Raw genomic sequence first — 10,381 nt, 5'->3', positions numbered from 1 at the left:
CCTCTGTGCTTTTGGTTTCTCAGGGGTGACAATCTTCTTCTGCCCTATGGAAATCAAGTATAGTATATTATGTTCTCAATAGAGGAAAGAAAAGGAATCAAGGCTAATTTCGATAATCATACATCCTGAGAGTGCGCGGGGAGCAGAAGATTGGGGACGGCGATGGTCACGATGGCAGCGAACCCTAGCGTGCAAAACCAAAAAACTTAGCCAAAATGAGAGTGCGCACGTGTGGGGAAGAGCTAGGTTATATATACATATAAGTCATAGGTGACGGGTGATAAATGTCACCCGTCACTTATTTTAAGTAAAAGGTGACGAGTGAAAATGTCACCTGTCACCTTTTACTTCGACTCAACCACATGCACATAAGTCATAGGTGACGAGTGATGAATGTCACCCATCACCTATGAGTATGACCCATCACATTTTGACATTAATATTACAAATTCAAATTTGACATTAGTATTACAAATTCAAATTTGACATTAGTATTACAAATTCAAATAACTTAAAAGTCAAATTTGACATTAATAGTACAAATGTGATATTAATATTACAATTTGACATTAATATTACAAATTTGACACTGAAATTCAAATTCGCCATTTTCGTGCTTTCTTGACATGGATCCCTTCATTATGGTCAGGGCAGATGTATGGAGTTTCCTCGATCGGCGAAAGGCGTGGCACGACTACAGTAGCAAAAGGGGAAATTTCATCGAATTGATTGAACTCCTCCTCATCAATGACGTTTGCAACTCCGACGATGCGTCTTTTCCCAGCGAGAACCACATGGCATTTCTTCTTTGTTGTGTCAGTCACATAAAAGACTTGGTGAACATCTTTAGTGAGTACAAAGGGTTCAAACTTGTATCCGACATGTTTGAGATCAACACTAGTGAACCCATACTTGTCATTAGTGACGCCCTTTGCCCCATGTACCCAACGGCACCGAAACAAGGCTACCTTGAATCCCAAGTAGTTCAGGCACACTTCGCTCATTTGTTGCAGCATAAGGAAATGAGCTTGGTCGTAAGCCTTCGGATCAGGAGTTATTGCCAACTTCCCTAGAACTCCCACACCTGCAAGCCTCCTCTCATGGCGTGACTTAGGCACACCAATTGGGTTATTTGGGTCAATATAATTAACAAACCACTCCAATGGCTTCTTCGTCACATAACTGCACGAGTCTAGATCGAGTCTGGATCAAGCACCTTTTGTTCAATTGCATTGAAGAAAAAGCACAGGCTCAGGATAGCCTCGTGAACCTTTATTGGGAGGATGTTCCTAATAGCTACCGCAAGCAATGACATCATCATCACATGGCAATCCTGGGACTTCATCATAGCGAAATTCATTTTCAGCTCTTTCATCGAGACAAGTCTTGTGATGTTGGATGAGTAACCGGAGGGAACTTTCACACTGTGCAAGAACTCGCAGAATTCTTTTTTCTCCTTCTTGGAGAGAGTGATAGCTGCTAGGGGTAGGTGTTTTCCTTTGTTCGTATCTTGTGCATGGAGCTCTGGCCTTAAGCCCATTTCTTCAAGGTCAGCTCGTGCGTTCTCATGATCCTTTCCTTTTCCCTTCATTTGGAGCAATGTACTGATCAGACTCTTACAGATATTCTTCTTTATATGCATGTTGTCGATGGAGTGGCTAACATCTAATTTTTCTCAATACTCTAGCTCAAATAGTATTGATTTCTTGTTCCACATTCCTAACTGTTCATCATCCTTAGAGGATTGATTTTGCTTGCCAAGGACAATATTGATATTTTTAATCTGATTGTGGGCATCTTCCCCACTGAAATGCCTCGGAGGTAACACTTTCTCTCTTGTGACATCAAACTGCTTGTCTATGTTTCGGTACGGGTGCTTCCTGCAAAGGAAACATCGATGCCGCATGTACACTATTTTCTTTGAGTTGTTCAACCTCAAACTACATGTGTCATCTAAGCAATGGGGGCAAGCTTCACCTTTTCTTTTACTCTGACCTGACAAGTTACAAAGTGCTGGAAGATCATTGATGGTGACGAACAACATGGCATGCAAGGTAATGTACTCTTGCTTGTACTGATCCTAAGCCTCGACGCCTTCCAACCAGAGTTTTTTAAGATCATCAACTAAAGGCCTGAGGTACACATCTATATCGTTGCCAGGTTGTTTCGATCCTGATATCAAGATCGACAACATAATGTATTTCCACTTGTTACAAAGCCAGGGGTGGAAGGTTGTAGGTATACAATACAACTGGCTTTGTGCTAGGTGAGGTACTCATGTTACTGAATGGATTCATGCCATCTATGCTAATAGCAAATCTAAATATTTCTCAATTCTTCAGCGAACCAACCAAATGTTGAATCAACAATTCGCCACTAAGCGGAATCTACCAGGTGTAGTGTCATTGTGTCGTTCTTACGACCCTCCTTATGCCAACACACCAATTAGGCCTTCTTTCTGTTGGCAAACAGACGCTTCAGACGGGGAATTACAGAAAAATACCACACCACCTTCCTAGGACCATCTTTACTTTTCTTGCCTTCGTCCCCATCACCACCGTCATTTTTACGCTTATATCAATGGGTTGCACACACAGGGCATTGATCCAGCTCTGCATACTCTCCACGAAACAAGATACAATCCTGCTTACATTCATGTATTTTTTCTATTTCCAGACCTAATGGACAAATTATCTTCTTCGCGTCATAGACGCCCTTGGGCACCAAGTTCCCCTCCGGTAGCATGTCCCTTAGCAGATCCAGCAATACTTCAAAACTCTTGTCAATCCAACCATGGGTTGCCTTCAGCTGTAGAAGCTTTAGGTTCTCAAATATCTGTGTGTACTTCTGCTTACAATTAGGATAAAGGGGCATCTTTGAATCCCGCACAAAGTCTTTGAATTTAGCAAACTCACCATTGTTATACTCATCATGCCGCTTGACATCCCGCACCATTTGATCCACATTCTCCACAAAATACAACTCACTTATCATTCAAACCTAATATGTCCTCATCCCTGAGATCATGATCTATTTCACCGGGTGTAAGTCCTTGATCCACACTATCGGCATGGAGAGCCCGATCCATCTCTCCCTCGTTGAGGCCTTCTTTGCCATGTTTGTTCCAACATGTATAATTCTCTTTAAATCCACGCATGACCAAGTGTGTATGGATATTGTCTGGTTTTGGGAACTTCTTTTCATTTCTGCAGTCGCGACATGGATAATACATTGCCGTTTTACCATGATCTTTCATATCCACCAAGGCAGCACTCATGAAATGCTTCACTCCGCTTAGATACTCTAGACAAGTCCGGGTCTCAAGGTACATCCAACTTATGTCCGTCATCTACAATTAAAGTAAAAATATTCATTCTTCATTAACAATGACCTTAATTTCATGGTTAAGCACGCGATTAAAAAATCACTACAAATATACTAGATCTGTGGCATCTCGCGTTATATCAGGCAAATCTAATATCAAATCTAACATAAATACAACTCACTTGTACTAAGATTTTGGATAAACATGCAAAACGGTCGATTACAACTCAAAACACAACTAATCTACCAATTAGGGTTTAGAGGAGGAGAGGAAAGGAGGAGGAAAGGGGGAGATGCGAACCTTTAAAGACCTAGCACCAATTCAAACTTCAAATCAACAAGATATTGGAGAATCCCTAGAGGAGTTGGTGAAAATCGTCAGCCACTATGCGAGCAGCACTGTGCAGTAACTGTTCATCCGCACAGTGGCTAGTCAGCTCTTAAAATAGAGTCATAAGTGACGGGTTGCATTATAACCCGTCACTTTTAATTGGCCTAGGAAGACCCGTCACATTTACCAAATTATAAGTGATGGGTCATAACATGACCCATCATTTATTACTGTTATAGGGGGGACCCGTCACCTATGATCAAGTCATAAGTTATTACCTGTCACTTATGTTATTGGTAACGAGTAATATTATGACCCGTCACCTATTGTATGGTATCAGTGATGGGTCTATAAATGGGCGCCACCCGAGGTCACATAAGTGACTGGTCGCGTAATGACCCGTCACTAAACTGTGTCTCCTATGTCCGTTTTTCATGTAATGATTGTTTCGAGAACTTCGATGGCCGGAAATAGAAGATAGCCCATCTGCTAAAAAATTCTGGTATCCACTGAGCTTTGGTCGGAGGAAGCCTACAATTTGTTTCAGGTTCACACATTAACAAACAAGAAAAAAATTGCAATCCAGAGACATGTAACTTCAACTTATCATTAATAATAACATGCTGAATGTGATCGCTTAATCTATTCAAGATACGCCCGCTAGGAGTGGAGTCAAAGAAGGACATTGATGCTCAGAATTTGCATTCGTGCATCTTCTCAAATAGAATAGTTGCAGTCTTACATCCAGCCATGACAAGAAGATGGGATCATGTGAAGATGCACAAGGAGCTAACAGTTGCTAATGCAACATATACATTTACCATCTTCAAGCTACTGGCCGGAGGTTTCACATCTTAGGATATTGGATCCCCAAGCCATCCAGAAATTACTTCCAATTTGAAGAACATGGAAAATGATCGGAGCCAGAAAATAAGTGGCACTAGTGCTCCATTGTATGCCATTGTCATATATTTCCAGTAGACAATAATTTCAACCCGGCCTTTGTCCTTCTCTTGTTCTTGTACCAATTGACCATTTGATTAATTCCTTCTTCATTGTTATCGTCATTTTGGTCATCAGCTGTGAATAGGGTGCTTCAGTTACCACCACGCTTGCGCAAACATTTTTAATTTAAGCTTTGTACATTTTCTATTTAATTTCTTCCCATAGTAATTGTTGTATTTACTTGTATAGAACTAAATCTATAATATAAATTTCAGACAGAAAAATACTTGCATTCCTCCGTGACTTGAATGCTCAGATGTACAAATATTTACAGGTCTTGCCGTGTAACAAATGATTATGCAAATATGTTATAACTAACACTACGCAATAATAATAGTCACCATTCAAGAAGCAGAAACACCACAAAAGTCTCATTACGACAAAAAAATGATTATATTAAGATAAATATGGTTCACTCCCATGACACACTGGAAAGGCATCAAAATTAGTGGTAGTCATCCTGGAAAAAATTTGCAGAATATCTATAATCTTCCTATAAGTAAGTATCCTGGCCCTTCAACTCATCAATCCACCTTTCCTTGCATTCGGTATATAATCTGATTAGTCGTCCATTATCCTGCCAGCTAAGTTGATCATTTCGAATCATAATAAATTCAATTAAGATAAGCCCTTCGGAATATGTAAAGCTCCAAATTTACTTTATAAAACTAGGAGAATGCAGCATACCAAGTTCATGTGCACACTATGTAGTTGCACGGCTATCTTTTTTCCCCTGTATTCCTCCTACAAGTCCAAGGGACAGTTGTTAGTTTAATCTCTGTTGTCTAGTTGGTTTCGGACTAGGAGTCCAACGTTTCCGCTACGTAGAAGATTAGGCAGGTCTGTTTTTCTCTTCCGCAACATAGTAGTAGTAGGTTAGGTTCTCAAATCATGTACGAGTCGGAATTTGTTATGTGTTTTGCTGAGCTATGAAAGAAAACAAAGGGAGGTGCTGGATAGGGTGTCACCTGGTAAGGATCAAAATGAGTTCTTTGTTTCTCCGTGCAGCATTGTTAGCTACCTGGGCTGTTTTACCTAACAATTAGTATCAGAGCCTAAATGTGTGAAGTAATGGCCAGTAACGATTATGTTGCAAAGACTTCCAATGCCAAGTCCAACGGTGAGATCGTGAAGATGACAACAAGAAGCGCCTTGATCCCGATCCAATATCAAATGTTAAGCGAAACAAATTACGACATATGGGCTGTCAATATGAAGATCATCTTGCGTTCACCGGGAGTATGGTCGGCAATCAAAGACGAGGACAAAGACGATGACAAGGATCAAGGTGCGATGGTGGCCATCTGTCAAGCCATCCCAGATGACGGGATGATGTCGATCGCGAAGAAGGAAACGGCTAAAGAAGCAAGGAACGCACTCAAGGAGATGTATGTAGGCGAAGATTGCATCAAGAAGGCATGAGCTCAAGCGCTGAAATGGCAGCTGAACAAGATGCAGATGGGGGAATCGGAGACTATAGCTGAGTACTCCATGAAATTCACAAAGCTAGTGGGCGAGATTTGCTCGCTCGACATCAAACTCGAAGATAGCAACGCCATCAAGAAATTGTTCAGCTTAGTTCCAAATCGTTTCCTCCAGATCATTGGAACAATTTAACAATTTGGTGATGTCACAACTATGTCACTCCCTGAGGCGATCAGATGTCTCAGAACCTTTGAGGAAGGACTCAAGTCACATGGGGAATTAGAGGATGGAGGAGATCAACTTCTTCTCACCCAAGAGGAATGGGGAGCGAGAAGCAGAAAGTTCAAGAAGGATGACAGTTCTTCTGGAGCCAAGAGAGGAGGCCAACACAGGAGAGGTTGGGGACGTGGTCATGAACAAGGAGGAAGCAGAGGAGATGGCAATCAAATCAAATGACCGAGCATCAGAAAACTCAGAAAATGCAAGTGCTTCAACTGCAACTTCTCCAAAACCAAACACAGAGAAAGAGCTAATCTTGTAGCAAAGTAGAATGGTGAAGATTACCAACTATTGATGACTGAGGTATGTGAGTTTACTCATGTTGTGCCAGCTCATAATGAAGTGTTTTACTTGCATGAAGAGAAGGTAGTGCCCAAGCTAAGTGGCACTCAAAACAAGGCTTGGTATCTTGATGCTGAAGCAAGTAACCATATGACCGGCTATGTGGAAAAGTTCACTGAGATTGACATGACTATCAGAGGCTCTGTTAGATTTGGTGATAGCTCAGCTATGGAGATACAAGGAAGAGGTTTGGTGTTGTTGGAGGGTTTTGGTGGTGAACATCGTATCCTCATGAATGTTTACTACATTCCGAAGCTTAGAAGCAATATAATCAGTATTTGCTAGCTTGATGAGAATGGCTGCAAGGTTGAGATAGATGAAGGCGTAATGTCTATCCTGGATAGATCACGTAACTTGCTAGGCAAAGTGAGCAGATCGAGAAACTGATTGTATGTGCTAAAGATCAACCCAACTCCCCCAGAATGTCTCTTGGCAAGAAGCACAGAAGAGGCGTGGCACTAGCATGCTACATACAGTCATGTGAATTTTCATGCCCTAAAAGATCTAGGTGACAAAAGGATGGTCCATTGTATGCTATCATGGAGCATGTCGATCGCGTCTACAATGGTTGTATGGTTGGTATACAACAGTGGAATCCATTTCCAACAACATCGTTATTCAGGGCAATTCGTCCGCTTGAGCTCTAGCATGGTGATTTTTGTGGCCCAATCACTCCTGCTACACATGGAGGAAAACAATACATATTTCCTACTATTGGTCAACGACTGCACAAGATACATGTGGCTGGCTTTACTCAAAAGCAAAGATGAAGCATTTGAGGCATTCAAGAAGATTAAAATTGCAGCTAAGATGGAGAAAGATCTAAGGCTAAAAGCTTTGCTCACTGACCGAGGCTACGACTTTACCTCCAATGAGTTTATGGACTACTGTGATATGTTGGGAATTAGGCATTATCTGATAACGCCTTATTCTCCCTAACAAAATGGAGTAGTTGAAAGGAGCAACTAGATGGTGGTCGGCATGGCAAGGAGTTTGTTGAAGAGCATGGGAGTCCCATGGGAATTTTGGGGAGAAGCGGTATCCACTGCCGTTTATCTTCTAAATAGGGCACTAACAAAAAGTATCATCGGCAAAACTCCTAACGAAGCTTATTATGGCCACAAGCCAAATGTTGGTCACCTATGCAGTTTCGGGTGCGTTGCACATGTGAAGACAATAATGCGACATCTCCCAAAGCTAGTAGACCGAAGTCAGCAAATGGTGTTCATCGGGTATGATTCAAACCATGTGATGCAGTATTTGAGGAGGAGAAGAAGTGGATGTGGAATGAAGAACTCGTGGCAGAGGTACAACAAGCTAGGGATATATTTACAATTCACTACCCTCCAGCTGAAAATGCTAATCCCTACAGTGGTATTAGGCGTTCCAACATGGATATTTCTAAGATGATTAGAGAATTTCTATCTCCGCTGCATCACTCTCCTTCTATGTCGGACACAGGACACCAGATCCATCAACACAATGCACTCCTACAACTACATTTGGAGTGCCTAAATCACCTGGAGCCCCACAAAGTGTGGAGCCTGATGTGAGCTCCTCTTCTGAAGCACCACAACGAATGTGTGACCTCAAAATCATCTATGATACCACATCCCCAATAGAGTTGGAAGACTCGTATTTTTGTTTGCTTGGGGAAGAAGAGCCAGTGAGTTTTGAAGAAGCTAAAGAAAACCCAACAAGGAGGAAAGCCATGGAAGAAGAGATGTCTTATATCCAAGAAATTGGAACATGGCAGCTTGTTCTATTGCCAGAAAGCCACAAGCCTATAGGCTTGAAGTGGGTGTACAAGGTAAAGAAAGACACTCAAGGCAAGATTATCAAGCACAAGGCAAGACTAGTTGCAAAGGGGTACATTCAATGACAAGGTATTGATTTGATGAGGTTTTTGCCCAGTTGCGCATGAAGGGTGGAAAATTCATCATATTGATGTTAAATCAGCTTTTGTTGGAGCAAGAGTTCGTCTTGCCCTAGCAAGTACGGCGAGAGTTTCTTCTAAGGAGGAGACTCAAGCTTGGAGATGAAGTTTGAGAGGAAAGAACACCATAAATATATTGATGATAGAAAAATGTATCACTCTGGGAGGAGTATCACAGCATTCGCTGTGATGCGTGTTCTGTTTTTACTATCCTCTATCCAGAGGACCATCGCCTCCTATTTATAGAGTCATGCGTAGCTTGGCGTACAAGTTATCATAATGTACAAATATCTGGGATCTGGCCAAATTACTGAGCCTTATCCCGGATAACTACCTTCTATCCTGTCGGGAGATAAATATCCACCGTGGTAATTATCGTGTGTCTACCCCCCTGAAGGGGGCGAGCCGGTCTCCAATTGCGGCCAGGCGCCACACTGTCAAGGGTGTCAGGATATCCCTCATCACGCTGAGATGTCAGAGTGGCGTCTATTTAGCCTAGGCATTTAATGCCAGTCACTTCCTTACAAGCAAAGCACAACCAACGCTCCCCTTTAGGCAGATCTTCTCAGGGCCTGCTAACTCACCCTACTGCCTTCAGGAAGACGGCCCGATCATCCCGAGGTGAGGACCTCGGGAGGCATAGAACATGGAGGTGAAGGCTTTGGGAAGCGGGACCCCGGAGGGCCGGGGCTTCGAGAGGCTAAAGCCCCGGAGGACTGAGGTTTCGGGAGGCCATGTTTTGGAAGGCTTCGAGAGGTCAAACCAGTGGAGCCAAGGGAGGTGCGAAGTGGTACCATGAAAGGATCTGATGATATCGGAGATAGAGCTTTTAACAGAGGGTTCAGAGATCAAGGCTCTAGATGGATGGTGATCTTTGACCATTATCCTCAGGCTGGTTTATTTTCCCCCCAACAGTACCCCCTCATTCTCAGGCCCCGATATTTCGGAGGGGGGAGAGGATGCAGAGGAAAAATCAACCCCAGACTGGTATCATATCAACGATGAATAATGGCATTTCTCTGTCCTTCAGAGTCGCCACAGTAGAGGTTTCGTGTGGGTTTGGAGAATCCCACACGTTCGCCTGGCGGGATAAGACGTACCACTACTACGTTTTGACTCGATAATGCGAGGGGTCGCTAGGGTCTTGTGCCCGTAATTTTGTCATGCACCGAAAGGTGTTTGGGTCATCAATGCGACGGGACATCCGCGTGAGAAAACAAGGCATTTCGTCGTGAAGTCCTGCCATGTGCTGGAGGGAAACCAGATATGGCCACAGCCCCCTCCCCTAGGTGTTTCATGGGAGGACACGGCAACGTCCGTCCCGCTTCATCTTCCGGACCTACGTGGCTGCATGGCTCGGGTATAAAGCTGGGTTACTGGTTGGAGTCTCCATAGCACATGAGCAAGCAGTTAACCTTGACTTGAGTATGGCATCGTCTTCCTTCTCATCCTCCTCGGAGACATCGATGATCTCGATGGCTCCTTCAGCAGCCGGGTTGTTTCGGTCGTCAGTAGAGGCGTCGGAGGCGAAATGGCTTCCACCTTTGCAGGGGAGGCAATTGTCCACTTCCCTGGCCTGACCTTTGGCCGGGGAGGGCATGCCTGTTGAGATCATCGATATCTCTGATGACGACGAGGAGATCTACTGGGATCTCCTGCTAAGGGAGACTGAGCCGGCATCTGTGGGCCCGGCGGTGAAGCAGGAAGGAGCCGGGAAGGCGAGGGAGAGGGCCTCACGG

Source organism: Phragmites australis, chromosome 6, assembly GCF_958298935.1.
Source record: "Phragmites australis chromosome 6, lpPhrAust1.1, whole genome shotgun sequence".
NCBI classification, from domain to species: domain Eukaryota; kingdom Viridiplantae; phylum Streptophyta; class Magnoliopsida; order Poales; family Poaceae; genus Phragmites; species Phragmites australis.
This window is presented reverse-complemented; position numbering follows the sequence as displayed.